At 45.2% G+C, this 17,936-nt stretch overlaps 1 protein-coding gene across 3 annotated transcripts in view; it reads left to right on the top strand.

The window, feature by feature from the left end:
- mst1rb (macrophage stimulating 1 receptor b) overlaps positions 1 to 17,936 on the top strand; it is a 318,451-nt gene that overhangs the window by 279,007 nt on the left and 21,508 nt on the right. Inside the window, exon 23 of one of the 3 annotated variants that reach the window (XR_009506864.1) lies at positions 2,612 to 2,866. The exons of the other annotated variants lie outside the window; for them this stretch is intronic. The gene's annotated coding sequence lies outside the window, so the exon portion shown is untranslated. Of the gene's footprint in view, positions 1 to 2,611; positions 2,867 to 17,936 lie in introns of those variants that run through there. 3 annotated transcript variants of the gene reach the window in all.

Genomic DNA, 17,936 nt, shown 5'->3' with positions numbered 1-17,936 from the left:
GAACTGCGGTGCCAGAATCGATGGGAAATCCACCAGGATTCTGGTGAATTCATTGTCCGACAGCGTGATGGAGTCCAGGTGTGGTGCCGGCAACTTGGCTTCACCCAGGGAGAACGTCTGGAAAGTCACGGCATGTACCAGTCCTTTCCCTTTCAAGTTGACCAGCAGGCAGTGAGCTCGCAAGAAGTCCATCCCCAGGAGTGGTTGGGCCACTGCAGCCAGTGTGAAGACCTCCGTGAACCGGCTGGTGCCGAACTGCAGCTGCACTGTGTGGGTGTCGTAGGTCCATATCGTGCTGCCATTTGCGGCCCTCTGGGTGGGTCCTGGCTTCCTGTTGCGGGTGTCATACCCCATCGGGGGCAAGACGCTGATCTCCGCTCCGGTGTCGACCAAGAAGCGGTGTCTCGACTGTTCCAGATGTACAAGAGGCTGTCCTTGTGGCCAGCCACCATAGTCATTAGCGGCAGCTGCCTGGCCCTGGCCCTTGCAGGGCGGGCGACAACGGTGGGCTTCTGTGCCCCACCGCTGGTGGTAGAAACACCACTGTTCACTGTCCTCCTCACTCCTGCCTCTGTGTTGTGTGGGCCCCTCTGCCGGGCCTGGTCTGGTCCGCTGTTGGGCGCGTGTCCTGGTAATCTGACCGACGGATGCCACGCTCTCCCTTTTGGCTTTCCACAGCACGCCTGCGCAGGCCGCCACCTTCCGGGGGTCACTGACATCTGCGTTGGCCAGCAGCAGATGTATGTCCTCGGGCAGTTGCTCCAGGAACGCTTGCTCGAACATGAGGCAGGGCTTGTGTCCATCAGCCAGGGACATCATCTTGTTCATCAATACTGACGGCAGTCTGTCTCCCAAACCATCCAGGTGAAGCAGGTGGGCACCCCGCTCACGCCGTGAGAGGCCAAAGGTCCCAATGAGCAGCACCTTGAATGCTTCATATTTGACTTCTTCCGGGGGCGACTGTATGAAATCTACAACCTGGGCGGCCATCTGCTGGTCAAGGGTGCTTACCACGCGATAGTAACGCATGGAATCAGAAGATATCTGCCAAATCTGGAACTGGGCTTCTGCTTGGCTAAACCACACGCGTGGTCGCAGTGTCCAGAAAGTCGGCAGTTTTAGTGAAACTGCGTGAATAGATGAAGAGTCGGTCATCTTTGGTCCAAATCCCGTTTGGACCGTCAGGGTCACCAATGTAGCGATGTGCTATACACAGCGCTGAAATAATGACACACAGTCGGTAAGTTGTTTCGAGACTAGTTTATTCAAACTTCACGGTGCTGGCATTTAAATCCCTAGCGCCCGCCCTCTCCGTGCGGAAATGATGTCAGAGGTGTATTACCAAAGTCTCCCCCCGCGCGCTGGCTATTTGTGAGCCAGTTTGCCTGCGCAGAAGTGGGTCGCCACAAGATCATAATAAATAGATAGTGAGGCCAAGAGTCTATCTTATTGTTCAAGAGGTCCAGGCAAGAATCTGATAATTGTGGAATAGCTGTCCTTGAACCTGATGGAACATGCTTTCAGGCGTTTGCATCTTTTGCCCAATGGGATGGGGGTCATATCCAGGCGGATCCGATTTGGGTGGAAATTACTTCTACAGGCCATAAATGAAGTGAAGAAAGGTGTCTTCAGTGGTGCTGTCAAATGACATATAGTCAATTTTAATCTGCTTACCTAACATCACCGTGAGTTTCCCACTGGGTGAGGTCACCGACAGGAATGGGTGTGAACTCTACAAAAAATAATTTTATACCTGATTCGATCTGCAACTTATACAGAACAGCTGGTACAAATAGCTTCAACTACTTTAGTTTCTGGATATGTATCTCCGTCACTTTGTCAGAATGTCAGGATGACTCTGTCTGGATATTATATGGTTATATGTTCTACATGATCCCAGTTTCATTAATTAGAATCCTGCAAATCAAGCACCTGACAGTTGAGGGCACTAACTCCTCATTTTTCTTTACTAAATTCCAGGATTTTGGTGAGTTGTAAGAAAGCTGTAGATTGATGGGCACCATGTTTAAAGTGAATTATTCCCTCTGCACAATGATATGCAAAGCATCCTTACAGTAACTGAACTGACTGCAGATACACTCAGTGGCCGTACCTACTAAAGTGGCCACTAAGTGTGTGTTTGTGGTCTTCTGCTGTTGTTGCCCATCCACTTCAAGGTTCGATGTGTTGTGCATTCAGAAATGCTCTTCTGCACACCACTGTTGTAATGTGTAGTTGTTTGAGTTACTGTTACCTTCCTGTCAGCTTGAACCAGTCTAGCTATTCACCTCTGACTTCTCTCATTAACAAGATGTCTTCGCCCCAGAATTGCCATTCACTAGATGTTTCTTGCTTTTCACACTACTCCATGTAAACTCTAGAAACTGTTGTGTGTGGAAGTTCCAGAAATCAGCACTTTCTGAAATACTCAAACCACCCCCTCTCTCACCAACAATCATTCCATGGTCAATGTCACTTAGGTCACACATTTCTTCCCCATTCTGATGTTTAAGCTGAACAACAACTGAATCTCGTGACTATGGCTGCATGTTTTTATGCATTGAACTGCTGTCACATGATTGACTAATTCGATATTTTCATTAATGAGCAGGTGTACAAGCGCACCTAATAAAGTGATCATTAAGTGTATCTCCAAGAAGAAGTTATAGTTGGCTGAGAGTTTCCAGACGTTGGTGCAATTACAAAGTAGGGTCAGGGGCTACCATGATGTCATCAGTCCAGAGAAATCTCCACCCACAAAACTACTGATGGATTGCTAAACACAGCCCACCACTACCATCTGTAAAGTGGCCAAAGTTTCTCTGAACTTTCGATCACCCTTCAAATTCTCTGCAGATAGAAGTATTACAAATGTGTTGCAAATAAAAGGATCTTAAAGTGCTCTAAATACTCCTGTCTTACTTGCAGATATACATTACCACACCAGTTTGAGTGATTCGTTCACAGGTTCACAGACCTTGAGAGAAAGGATCCATAGGTCCACATACCAGGAAAATGTGATAAACTCATCTCTGCCATTTCTCCAAGAGGACCACAACCATGTCGTGGTTTGGAGGCTTGCATACCTCAATGACCTGTTGAGCTATATTGGCTGGAGTCAGGGCTTTGTGCTTTGGCTCTTGGTAAGGTCACCCATGCCAAACAGGTCAAAGGATAGAGACAGACTAAGAGTGGTCCACAGTCCTCCAGGTTCAGTGGTTCAGTTCAGGGCTAGCAACCCTGACTGGTAAAACAACACTGTCATGGAATCTTTCTATATGTGCAGCGTTACTCCCAAGTCTGTACCTGGACTTTCATAGCTGACAGTAGTGAAAACCGAGAAGAAGCTATTGGCACAATAAAAGAAAATCTGAACACTGCCAGGGATTGAAGCCCTTCATTGCTGCTCTAAATGTCGTGGCATATTGGGCAGTAAGTTCCCTCTGCCATTGGGAAATCAACAGACAAGTCTGGCCACCAGGTTTGGGAATTTCAAATTTAAATGGATGTAGAGTATATGGATTTGATATGGTATCTGATAAGGTTCCCCAAGCAAGGCTCATTCAGAAAGGAAGGAGGCATAGGATGCAAGGAGACTTGGCTTTGTGGATCCAGAATTGGCTTGCCCACAGAAGGCAAAGAGTGGTTGTAGATAGATCGTTTTCTGCATTGGAGGTCGGGTCGGTGACCAGTGGTATTTTGCAGGGATCCCTCCTTTTTGTGATTTTTATAAATGACCTAGATGAAGAAGTGGAACGGTTAGTTAGTAAGTTTGCTGATGACACAAAGTTGGGGGTGCAGTGGATAGTCTGGCGGGTTGTCAGAGGTTCCATTGGAACATCGATAGGATGCAAAACTGGGCTGAGAAGTGGCAGATGGAGTTCAACCCAGATAACTGTGAAGTGGGTCATTTTGGTAGGTCAAATTTGAAGACAAAATATAGTATTAATGGTAAGACTCTTGGCAGTGTGGAGAATCAGAGAGATTTTGTGGTCCATGTCCATAGTATACTCAAAGCTACTGCACAGGTTGAGAGTGTGGTTAAGAAGGTGTTTGTTGTGTTGGCATTCATCAACTGTGGGATTGAGTTCAAAACCCGTGAGGTAATGTTACAGTTATATAAAACTTTGGTCAGACCCCATTTGGTGAACTGTGTTCAGTTCTGGTCACCTCACTACAGAGAGAATGTGGATACTATAGAAAGAGTGCAGAGGAGATTTACAAGGATATTGCTTGGATTGGAGAGCATGCCTTATGAGAGTAGGTTGAGTGAAACTTGGCCTTTTCTCCTTAGAGTGATGGAGGAAAAGAGGTGAGCTGATAGAGGTGATAGATGATGAGAGGCATTGATCGTGTGGATAGTCGGAGGCTTTTTCCCAGGGCTGAAATTTCTAACACAAGAGGACAGTTTTAAGGTGCTTGGAAGTAGGTACAGAGGAGATGTCAGGGGTAAGTTTTTTTAAGCAGAGAGTGGTGAGTGCGTGGAATGGGCTGCCAGCGAGGGTGGTGGAGGTAGATATAACAGGGTCTTTTAAGAGGCTCCTCACTAGGTACATGGAGCTTAGAAAAATAGAGGTTCATGCAGTAGGGTAACTCTAGGCAGTTTCTAGAGTAGGTTACATGGTTGGCACAACATTGTGGGCCAAAGAGCCTGTAATGTGCTGTAGATTTCTGAATAGGAATGCAAATCTCAAAGTTCGAAGTATATTTATTGTCAAAATATGATATGTCTGTATATGCTACCCTGAGATTCATTTTCTGGCAGGCATTTACAGGAAAGTAATGAACTACAATAGAATTTATGAAAGACTCCGAGTATTAGATGTGGAAAGGTTGTTTCCCATGGTGGGGGGGGGGGGGTCTAGGACAAGAGGGCACAGTCTCAGGATAGAGGGACACCCATTTAAAACAGAGATGCGGAGAAGTTTCTTTAGCAAGAGGGTGGTGAATTTGTGGAATTTATTATTACAGGCAGCTCTGGAGGCCTGGTCATTTGGTGCATGAAGGCAGAGCTTGATCGGCTCTTGATTGGACATGACATCGAAGGTCATGGGGAGAAGACTGAAGAGTGGGGCTGAGGAGGGGAGAAAAGGATCAGCCGTGATTGAATGGCAGAACAGACTCGGTAGACCAAATGATCGAATTCCGCTCCTATGTATTATGGTCTAAACAAAGACTGACAAGCAACCAATGTGCAAAAAAAGACAAATTGTGCAAATAATAAAAAATAGAATAGAATAAATAATACTGAGGATATGAGTTGTGGAATCTTTGGAAGTGAGTCTGTGGGTTGTGAAGTCAGGTCAGTGTTGAGGTGAGTGAGGTTATCCACTCTGGTGGCTAAAGGGTAGTAACTGTTTTCAGACCTGGTGGTGTATGACCTAATGGTTATTGTGGGACTTGCTGGCGCTCATGAGTAACTCCCAACGTTTATTTACAGAACTGCAGGCAAAGCCCAGCAGGTCTTGGCCACTGAAACCCCATCAGTGGTGTCATTATTCTTGAGAAACCTGTACATCCAAATGAACAGCAGACAATTTTCTAGAGGACATCCATAGGTCAGTCAGCATGGAGAGCATGGTGGGAGAGTTGGATGGGAAGGGGATTGTGAATGGTTTGGGTGAAATCCTTGCATCAGGACTGTTTGTTGTATAGATTGTGTGTTGCTTCAGGTTTCAGCATCTTCAAGCTCTTGTTTCTCCACACCTAAATGAAAGTGGAGGAATGTGAAAATCAGAAACAAAACCTGCAGAAGTCAGATATCTGAAATAAAAAGAAACAAAATTGCTGGAAATGCTCAGTAGGTCAGACTGTATAGGGAGAGACAGTTAATCTTCTAGGATGAAGACCCTTCATCAGATTTCTGATGAACAGCTGTTGAGCTGAGACTTTATTTTTTAATGATTTATTTTGTTCAGAAATGCAGCATGGAACAGGCCCTTGCAGCCCAACAGGCTGCACCACCAGCAACCCACCTATTAATCTCAGTCTAATTACTCGACAACTTACAATGACCAGTTAACCTACTAATTGGAACATGTTTGGACTGTGGGAGGATACTGAATCTCCTGGATAAAACCCATGTGGTCATAGGAAGAGTATACAAGATCCTTACAGACTGCATTGGAATTGAACTCCAAACTCTGACGACCCAAGCTACAATAGTATCATGCTATCTGCTATGCCATCTCTTCTCATGGATAGACCCTGACTGCTGAGTACTTCCAGCATTTCTGTTTTTATTTCAGTGCCAGTCAGTGCAGTTACCATAAAGGAGCTGCATGTTTATTAACATATAGAGGGCACAATCGAGTTATAAAAGTCCACTCATCATATTTAGCAATCAACTCTTTCCTAATAATTTTGCACTGGTTTTCATGCATTTAAATAAGTGTACTCAGAACCTATCCTTTCTCCATTGAAAGTAACACACACAAAATGCTGGAAGAACTCAGCAGGTTGGGCAGCAACTATGGAAATGAATAAACATGCTGAGACCCTTCAGGACTGGAAAGGAAGGGGGAAGATATCAGAATAAAAAGGTGAGAGGAGGGAAGGTGAATATGCAAAAATGTGATAGGTGAAGCTAAGGAAAGGTAAAGGGCTGGACAAGAAGAAATCTGGCAGAAGAGGAGAATGGACCATTGGAGAAAGGGAAGGAGGCAGGGCACCAGGGGGGAGGTGATATGCAAGTGAGGAGAAGAGGTAAGAGGCCAGAGTGGAAGCTTTCATTATACTTTTACGTCATCCTACTTGTGCATATGACAATAAACTCAACATAGAGGGCATAAGCTGAAGATGAAAGTGCAGAGATAAAATTTTAAATTTTAGATCTGCGATCAGCGATCTAAAATAAAATATTTAATTTTTAATTCTGAGAGACAAGTTTTTCTCACAGGGTGCTGGTATATTGACAATTATCCTCCTATTCTCAACCCCTTCAGCAGACCAGCTCATGCCGAGGCACCCAGTGCCTCTCCTCCTCCCCCACCCCTGTTCAACACATGGATAAACAACACAGGTTACCGCTGTCTACACCCCTCCTCCCCTGCACCTACCATCCACACCTCCACATACCCACTGTATTGTCTCGATCTTCACCTTCCCCAGCCCCCACCTTCCACCAACTCCCCATTATTCATGGACTCACCGTCAGCACTGAGGAGGTGAGAAGGGCTCTGGGGAAACTCAGACATGGCAAAGCATTGGGACTGGATGGTGAGAACGAACCCCAAGCTCCTGAAGGACTGTACTGAAGGAGTTCTCCAGTGCATTTTCAATCTGAGTCTCAGCCTGGAAAGGGTCCTGACTGTGTGGAAAACATCATGTGTGGTCCCAGTACCCAAGAATGGCTGACCAAAAGCCTTGAATGAATTCTGTCCAGTGATCCTGACCTCACACATCAGGAAGAGCCTAGAGAGGCTGGTCCTGGCTCAGCCCCTGTTCCCCTGGAGTTCGCCTACCAGGAGCACATTGGAGTGAACAATGCTGTCATCTACCTGCGGAACAGAACCTACTACCATTTGGTTAAGCAGGGCAGCACCATGAGGAGCATGCTTTTTGATTTTTGTAGTGTCTTCAATGCCACATAGCCCTCGTTGCTGGGGGATAGCTCTGTTCAATGCTGGTTGGCACTTCCATTGAGTCCTGATAATGGATAACCTGACCGACAGACCACAGTATGTGTGGCTTCAGAGGTGTTTGTCAGATATGGCAATAAGCAGCACTGGGGCTCCACAGGGGACTGTATTGACTCCCTTCCTATTTACCCTGTATAACCTGAACTTTAGATACAACACTGAGTCATGTCATCTGCAGAAATTCTCTGATAACTCAGCAATAGTTGGGTGTTTAAAGGGAGGATGAATACAGGGCCCTGGTGGAGGACTTTGTTGATAGGTGCAAGCTGAATCATCTGCAACTAAACATTAGTAAGACAAAGGAGATGACGATGGAGTTTAGGATGACCAAGCCTGCATTGCTCCCTGTTGCTATTGATGGTGAAGACGTGGATGTGCTGAGGACCTACACGAACTATGGACAAAAGGACTTGAGTGGAGCACCGACACAGAGGCTGTGTACAAGAAGGGCCAGGGTTGCCTGTACTTCCTAAAGAGACCAGGGTCCAGGCTCCTCCTTCTCAAGTTCTACCAGTCTGTTGTCGCCAGTACAATACTCTCTGAGTGGTATGTTGGGGCAATGACATCAACATGGGTGTGGTTGTGTAGAACAAAGGACCCTAGGGAAAATCCTGATAACTCTGGAAAATGCTTCTCACTCTCTACATGCCATCTTGGCTGAACAGAGGAGCTCTTTCAGTAATAGATTAAGACAACCGTTCTGCCCCAAAGAGCGTTATATGAGGTCATTCTTATCCTCGGCCACAAAATAATTGATTGCATAGTATTCATCCCCTTCAAGTCAGTATTTAGTAGATATTTACAGTCTTGAGCCTGTGTGGATAGGTCTCCATCAGCTTTGCATATTTGGTCACTACAATTTTTCCCCATACTTCTTTACAAAACTGCTCAAGCTCTGTCAAATTGCATGCGGATCATGAATGAACAGCTCTTTTCAAGTCCAGCCAGAAATTCTTAATTGGATTGTGGTTTAGACTCTGACTTGGCCACTTCAGGACATTAACTTTATTGTTTTTAAGCCATTCCTGCATAGCTTTGGCTTTATGCTTGATGTCATTTTCTTGCTGGAAAACAAATCTTCTCCCTAGTTGCTGTTCTCTAGCAGACTGCATTAGGATTTCCTCCAGGATTTCCTTGTATTTTGCTGCATTCATTTTAACCTTTGCCATCACAAGCCTTCCAGAGCCTTGTGCAGTGAAGTATCCCCACAACATGATGCAGCCACCACAATGCTTCATGGTAGGAATGTTGTGTTTTTAATGATGTGCAATGCTTGGCCTATGCCAAACATAGTGTTTAGTCTGATGGACAAAACCAAAAAGGTTTTGGTTTCATCAGACCATAAAACCTTCTTCCAGCTGACTTCAGATTTTCCCACATGCCTTCTGGCAAACTCCAGCCGAGATTTCATGAGAGTTTTTTTTAACAGTGGCTTTCTCTTTGCCACTTCCCATACAGCTGCGACTGGTGAAGCACCTGGGCAACAGTTGTTGTATGCACTGTCTCTTCCCCCTAAGCCACTGAAGGTTTGTAACAACTCCTGTGTTGTCATAGGTCTCTTGGTGTCCTCAATCATTCATCTGCTTCTTGCATGGTCACTCAGTTTTTGATGATTGCCTGCTCTAGGCAGATTTATAGCTGTGCCATATTTGTTCCATTTCTTGATGGTTAACCTAATTGTATTCTAATGGATATTCAGTGACTTGCAAATTTTCTTGTCTCCATTACCTGACTTGTGCTTTCCAATAACCTTTTCATGGAGTTGTTTGGAATGATCTTTGTCTTCATAGGGAAACACGAGGAAATCTGCAGATGCTAGAAATTCAAACAACACACACAAAATGCTGGTGGACCACAGCAGGCCAGGCAGCAACTACAGGGAGAAGCACTGATGAAGGGTCTCGGCCCGAAACGTCGACAGTGCTTCTCCTTATAGATGCTGCCTGGCCTGCTGTGTTCCACCGGCATTTTGTGTGTGTGGTTTGTCTTCATGGTGTAGTTTTTGCCAGGATACTGACTCACCAGCAGTTGGACCTTCCAGATAGCGGTGTATTTTTACTACAGTTAATTGAAACATCTTGACTGCACACAGGTCTCCAAAAACAGATCTCTATTTAATTAATTATGTGACTTCTAAAACCAATTGGCTGCACCAGTGATGATTTGGTGTGTCATATTAAAGGTAGTGAATACTTATGCAATCAATTTATTTATTTGTAATTAATTTATATCACTTTGTAGAGATCTGTTTTCACTTTGACACAGAAGTCTTTTTTCGTTGATCAGTGTTAAAAACGTCAAATTAAATTCTCTGTGATTTGATGTTTTATAGGCAGTGTAAGTATTTTGATAATTCATTTCCTTTGAGCTTTGAAATGGGAAGTTGAAAGCCCAATGTTTGCCAATCTATGAGCCCTCAAAGACTGGAAGGTGGGAACAGCCTCACCTGGGGTTGATAGACTGTCTAAGTGTGTGTCTAGGTAGTGGGTGAGAGGGAAGGACTTCAGATTTAGGGATCGTTGGGATCTCTTCTGGGGAAGGTACGACCTCTACAAAAGGGATGGGTTACATTTGAACCTGAGGAGGACCAATATCCTCACAGGCAGCTTTGCTAGAGCTCTTCGGGAGGTTTAAACTCATTTGGTGGAGGCATTAGTAGTAATCTTTCAAGAATCAATTTACTCTGGCATTGTTCTGGAGAAATGGAAAATTACAAATGTCACTCCGCTCTTCAAGAAGGGAGAGTAGTAGAAGAAAGGAAAGTTAATCTGATCTCAATGGTTAAGGATGTGGCTTCGAGGTATGTGGAGACACATGATGAAATAGGATGTAGTCAGCATGGTTAAGGGAAAATCTAGCCTGACGAATTTGTTAGAATTCTTTGAAGAAATAACAAGCAGGAAATACAAAGGAGAATCAGTGGATGTTGTATACTTGGATTTTCAGAAAGCCTTTGACAAGGTGCCACACGTGAGGCTGCCTAATAAGTTAAGAACCCAGGAAAGATACTGACATGGATAGAAGTGGCTGATTGGCAGAAGACAAAAAATAGGAATAAAGGAAGCCTTTTCTGGTTGGCTGTTGGTGGCTAGTGGTATTCCACAGGACTGTATTGCAACTACTTCTTTTTACATTCTATGTCAATGAGTTGGATGATGGAATTGATAGCTTTGTCGTCATGTTTGTGGACAATATTAAGATTAGTGGAGGACAGGTAATCTTGAGGAAGTAGAGAGGCTACAGAAGGATTAGGAGACTGGGCCAAGAAGTGGCAGATGGAATAGAGTTTTGGGAAGTGTATGGTCATGCACTTTAGTGCAAAAATATGTAACTCCCTGGGTCGACTCAGGCTCGCTCAGCTCGTTCTTGTCTAGGGGGAGCTGCCTTCGGCCCCACCAAACTGGGTAATCAGCTGGTGTAGATGCTGTGTGATGTCCCTGCCTCACCCAAAAACGGACAGTACACCATATGCGATTAAATGAGTACAATTTATAAAGGTTACTATAACTAAGTGATTAATAACGATACAGTATATATGAAGAGAAAATTAAAGAAAAGGCGCCAAACTTATCAAAGTCCAAACCACTTCGTGCACAACCGTTGGAGCTCAATTACTGAAGTCTTCTGGCCACCATTCGATCCCCTCCGAACTCCTCGACTCGCAGCTCAGGACCCTCCGAACTCCTCGGACTCTCCAAACAGCTCAGGACCCTCCGAGTGGTCAACCAAGCACATCTAGCTTCATCCCCCCCCCCTCGGAGAATCTCCCGGCCTCGGACCCCCCTTTGGGGTCCGATCCTCGCCCAGCTTAGAGCATTGCGTCCTCTCTCTCGACCCCCTCACGCCGATCTGCCCAAAAGCCCGTCAACAAAAGCTTACAGACTCAGAAGAAAGAACATTAATCCCCATTTGGTTTACAAAGGAATACCATTCTCGTTATCAGTAAATTAGCATTCCTGCTCATTAACAAAAAAAAGAAACCCTCTTTACACTCTCCCTCCACCAAATAAAAGTCATGTCCCCATGACTACTAAATAATTCGCCACCTTTCCTGCCAACACACTGTAACCCAAGCACAAACAGAGACATCTCCTCCCCACACAGTAACCCTCACACCCTGTTCCTCAGGCGTTACTTAGGCCAACTATCTGGGAGTTCCCTAACCCTTCTGAGGCCTCCGTACCCCCTCACCTAAACCCTTCAGGCTCGGACACAACTGGGGATACCTTGGGCCCACTACCAACTCCTCTCTCAACCTCTCACTCATGCCCCACACTGCACACAGCTAACCCTCTCCGCTACACCTGACTCAATGGGAGAAGGGCCAAAGGTCTCTTCCTCAATCGAGGGAAAGTCAGCAAAAGGCAGCATGTACCACACATCCAGCACATCATCCATCGAATCTGTATTCTTCCTCATTCCTGTGATCGGTAGCTGCTGTTTGATCTTCTCCAAACGGAAACACGTGGCCTGCACTGCTCCCGCAGTCTCTTCAGCCTCCTGTTCAGTATTCACTGCACTTCTCTCCAGCTTTTTCTTCCTCATGACTTCTTCTAGATCAACTTTCAGGTTTCGCACTTCATTTGAACTTGATTCCGTAGAGACAGTCACTCACGAGCTGCGACCTTCGCCAGCCCTGGCACGTGTCCCGAAAACACTTTAACTCGGTAGTTCTCAGCTGCTCCTGCAACGACCTCACTTCATATTCTCCTGAGGCAAATCCAAATACCAAGAGATCATCCACATACACCAAAACTCCAAATGCCTCCACATCCCCTAAGGTCTTCCACCTGCCCCGCAGGAAGGTTGCAAGGGCTCCAGATATGCCCTGTGGCATCTTTTCGGACCCGAAGACTCCTAGGGAATTTATAACGGCCGTCTTCTCCTTGTTGGCCCCACTCATCGGGATCTGGCAACATCCACTCCTCAGATCCAGCATTTTAAACCACGTCGCACCACTCAGACAGGCCATCGTCTCTCCGGCCCTCAGGGCCATATTCTAGTCACTGACAGTGCGCCTCTTCAACGCAATATAATCCATACACACACTGCCTACATCTTCCACGGCTGTAGGGGCCAGTCGCCGCAACCTCTCTCTCTCCGAGGTGTCTTCAGCAGTCAACTCCCCTCCCTTGTGGTATTTCGCAGCATCCACGAAGAGGGTCTCACCCTCAGATACTTCCCCCAGGCCGTACCACCACTGGCTCTTTTTGAATTCGGTACTGGCCCAATGCTGCTACACACGTCCGCACAAGCAGCTCGAAACCCTGGGTGCATCGACAATGCCTCCAAACAGCGCTCACCCGCCTCCTCCGGGCAGGCCCCCAAGCGCACCAACAGGATATTGGTTCTCTCTAGAACAGAAACGCTGCCCGTCTCAACAGGGTCCGGACACATCAGCATTAATGATTCCTGAACCTCAGTCTCCTCCACATTTGCCTCTAAGAACTCCATTTTCACTGACCAACAACCGTCATCTGGATAATCACCGGCACTGGTACCCCGAATCTCCAGTATCCTCAATGTCGCCAAGGGTAAATGCTTCCAATAACGGTTATGAAACAAACTGTACAGCAACTTAACCGGCGCCCCGGTGCCGAGGATGGCTTTAACTTGACTTCCATCCATCCGTAACAACACCTGTGCGCATGGCCCCTCAAAGCCTTCAGGAATAGAGTCTGCTCCTTTCGGGAGTTCCTTGGTACATTGCTGGGAACGTGCTCCCCCAGAGACCCCAAGCTGTTCCCCCACTGGGCCTCCTCTAAGTTTCCCGACACCTCTCGAATCAACGGAACAACTGATCCCCTTGACAGATCCCCTTGGCACCACAAGCAATTTATCTGCCCCCCTAGGCAAAAAGGGATACCCTAAAAACTTCCCACCAATCTCCTGCCACAGATATAATAAGCCCCTCAGCTGCGGCATTTGACTTCCAGTCGAACCACACGCATTTTCCCACACTTTCCCAGAACTGGCAGCGGTCACTTCGAGGTAATTGCGCCTGACAGTTCTAACAAAGTCACCAGCTCGCCTACTCAAACTTTCAACCTGTCCCTGTCGCTTTTCCTCAGCCAAGCACTGCCACTCACCCAACAACTGAGAGGTCCGCTCCGCCCACAGCTCCGCCCCTTTAGGGCTGGACATTATTCCAATAACCAGGCGGAGCCCACCACTGCTGAAACATCCCAACCTGTCACTCCTCAATCTCCAAACAGTACGGACAACCCATGGTCCCACCACCATTTCGTCAGCCAACAGCAACCACCCCACCCAACACACACACCGCGATAACCAGCAATCGCACACCTTCAAAGGCACACCAGCTCTTCGCCGCAGACACAATTTAAAGAGGGTGATCACACAGCTTCCACAGAAATCAACACCGGACGAGCACCCCACAATGTAACTCCCTGGGTCGACTCAGGCTTGCTCAGCTCGTTCTTGTCTAGGGGGAGCTGCCTTCGGCCCCACCAAACTGGGTAATCAGCTGGTGTAGATGCTGTGTGATGTCCCCGCCTCGCCCAAAAACAGACAGTACACCATATGCGATTAAATGAGTACAATTTATAAAGGTTACTATAACTAAGTGATTAATAACGATACAGTATATATGAAGAGAAAATTAAAGAAAAGGCGCCAAACTTATCAAAGTCCAAACCACTTCGTGCACAACCGTTGGAGCTCAATTACTGAAGTCTTCTGGCCACCATTCGATCCCCTCCGAACTCCTCGACTCGCAGCTCAGGACCCTCCGAACTCCTCGGACTCTCCAAACAGCTCAGGACCCTCCGAGTGGTCAACCAAGCACATCTAGCTTCATCCCCCCCCCCTCGGAGAATCTCCCGGCCTCGGACCCCCCTTTGGGGTCCGATCCTCGCCCAGCTTAGAGCATTGCGTCCTCTCTCTCGACCCCCTCACGCCGATCTGCCCAAAAGCCCGTCAACAAAAGCTTACAGACTCAGAAGAAAGAACATTAATCCCCATTTGGTTTACAAAGGAATACCATTCTCGTTATCAGTAAATTAGCATTCCTACTAGTTAACAAAAAAAAGAAACCCTCTTTACAAATATATAAGGTAGACTATTTTCTAAATAAAGAAAAAAATAAAAAATCTGAGGTGCCAAGAGACTTGGGAGTCCTCGTGCAGGATTCCCTATAGGTTAATTTGCAATTTGAGTCAGTGATGAGGAAGGAAAATGTGAAGTTAGCATTCATTTTAACAGGACTAGAATATAACGTCAAGGATGTAATACAAAGCTTTCTCAAGGACTGGCGAGGTCTCACTTGGAGTATTGTGAACAGTTTTGGGCCCCTTGTTTAAGAGAGGATGTGCTGACATTGGAAAGTGTTCAAAGGAGGTACACGATTATGGGATCTAAAGGCTTGTTATATGAAGAGCATTTGATGGCTTTGGTCCTCTACTCACTGGAATTCAGAAGAATGAGGGATGACCTAATTGTAATCTATCAAAAGTTGAAAGGCCTTGATAGGAGGGGATGTTTCCTATTATGGGGGAGTTTAAGACCAGAGGACACAGCCTCAGGGCGGAGGAGACTCATTTTAGAACGCAGATGAGGAGGAACTCCTTTAGCCAGAGAATGGTGAATCTGTGGAATTCATTGCCACAGGTGGCTGTGGTGGTCAAGTCATTGGGTGTATTTAAGGCAGAAGTTGATAGGTTCTTGATTAGTCAGGGCATAAAGGGATATGGTGGAGGAGGTACGAGATTGAGATTGATAAGGAAAATAGATCAGCTGTGATGAAATGGCGGAGCAGATCCAATGGGACAAGTGGCCAAATTCTGTTCCGATATCTTATTGTCTTATGAAAGGTGTGTTGACACTTGCGGGCTCCCCCTAGCACATCTTTAGTTTGTGTTGGTTGTTAACATAAATGGCACATTTCACTGTATGTTTCATGTACGTGTGATAATTAAATGAATCTCAATCCAATCAACGTTCAATAATCCAGAAATTTTGTCAGTTGACCGAAGACTCGAGTATGCTGGATTAATGTAATTTTACTGTAACTCCAATGAACACCACAATACTAGACCAGACTTCACCAGCCAGCATCTGTCTGATTACATTTTCACAGTTGCTGCCTGACTTGCTGAGTATTTCTGGCATTTGTTGTTCAAGTTTCTGTTTTTGATTTTCAGAATCAGCTTTTTGGTTTTCATCAGATATTCAGTGGTGGTTTCTTTTTCTCAGTTCAGAATAATATACTAGAAATGTAATTTCTTTTGACATTTCAAGGGAAAGATTGTAAGACTGTAGTGTGGGTCACATAACAGAGACATGCATGCACTTTAGCGACACACATTGTATCTACAGAACCTTTCAAAGTCAAAGCATTCAAGTGAGGGACCAAGCTTTGTTATGCTGAATACCATAACGTTTGAAAGGAGTAACAACAGCATGAATTTGAAGAGTGCTATTCATATTAAAAGAATGTCATCTGGAACAAAGACAATAACATTAGGCAATTAAAAGCAAGGTCAAAGATGTGAGCTTTCAGAAGAGAGTTTCATTCAGAGGATATTGGCAACATTTATTGGCCAGACTGCATTTGGAATAAACTGAACACAAAAGGTTCAGCCGATGCATGAAATCCAGAGTTACACACACAATTGGCACACAAATACACACAAATTGCTGGAGGAACTCAATAGTTCAGGCACCATCTACGGAAAGGAATAAACAGTTGATGTTTTGGTGAATTTTGTGCCCCATATGCAATGAAAAATGGATGTCTTAGGAAAGATTCCAAAGGAGTTTCACAAGATGATCTGAGGAATGAGGAACGTTTGATGGCTCTGGGCCTGTGCTTGATGGAGCTGAGAGGGAATCCCATTGAAATCTACTGAATACAGAAAGATGTGGATAGAGTGGACACAGAGAGCATGTGTTTCTATTCATAGGAGAATCTCGGATTTGAGAGCATAGTTCCAGAGTAAAAGTACAGTATGTTCCTTTAGAAAAGAGATGAGGAACTCCTCTCAGCAGAGGAAGTTATTACCAAGGAGGGCTGTGGAGGCCAAGTCATTGGATGTAGTTAGGCAGAGATTGATAGGTTTTTGATTAGTAAGTGTTACAGGGAGCAGAGTGGAAGAATAGAGTTGAGGGAAAAAAGTTAGAGAAAATAAAATATTTAGGATCGGATGGCAGATTAGACTCAATGGGCCAAATGGTTTAATTCTGCTCCTGTATCTTATGGTCCACCTAATTGTCTTTTTGAATGTCTGTGGTCCCTCTGATGAAGATACTCCACATGCTGTGTTCCAGGATGTAGAACCAGTTATAATAGAGACATCGATTTCACAACCTATGGACTCACTTTCAAGAATTCTACAACTTCTATCCCCAACTTTCTTTCTATATTATTTACACGGTTTTCCTTCTTTTGTACGTTGGTTGTTTGTCTGTCTTTGTTTGAGTGTAGTTTTTCATTGATTCCATTGTATTTCTCTATTCTACAATGAATGTCTGAAAAGATGAATTTCAGGTAATATATGATGACATATATGCACCTTGTTAATAAATTTACTTTGAACATTGATATTTCCAACAGAAAATGATGTATTACTTGAAGGAATATTTGTGTTCCAGTGCCCCTGTATTGCAAGGACTGTAAGTTACGGAGTTGGCATCAAAGAGCTTTTGACAATTGTGTTTTATTAACGGTGACATAGCCTTTCGTCTGTGTTGAGTCATGATTTTATTGAGGGGAAGAGCCACTTTTACCTCTCATGAATTGTATGCTAGTGAATAATAAGCACTGGCCAGAATATCTCTGGAATTCCTATCATATCCTGTTGGGGAATCCTTCTAACAAAACTGTTAATACTTTGTTTAGCATTTCATCCAAAAAAAAACATACCTCAGAACTGTGATAGATTTATAGGGTGAGAAGAAAAGGGCTCTTTAGTCCAACTCACCCACATAGACCCAGTCGTCTTTCTGATCCAGTCCATTTATTGTGCCTGGCTGGTATCCTTCTTAGCCTTGTCCTGCAGTGTTGAGGTAGAACTCATGCTCTGAAATTGTTTATTTATTTATTTATCAATGTACAGTGGGAAAGGCCTTCCAGCCCTTTGAGACACGCCACTCCAGTAGCCCCCGATTCAACCCCAGCCTAATCACTGGAAATTTATATTAACTGTTTTATGAGGGGTGATTGATAAGTTCATGGCCTAAGGTAGAAGGAGTCAATTTTAGAAAACCTAGCACATTTATTTTTCACCCTCCCCTAGTGTTGCCACCATGTCCTTGTGGACCTCCTTGAGTGATAAG

The sequence above is a fragment of the Hypanus sabinus genome, chromosome 19 (genome assembly GCF_030144855.1).
Source record: "Hypanus sabinus isolate sHypSab1 chromosome 19, sHypSab1.hap1, whole genome shotgun sequence".
NCBI lineage: Eukaryota > Metazoa > Chordata > Chondrichthyes > Myliobatiformes > Dasyatidae > Hypanus > Hypanus sabinus.
Note: the sequence above shows the minus strand (reverse complement) of the source record. Positions and strands in the feature narration are given on the sequence as shown.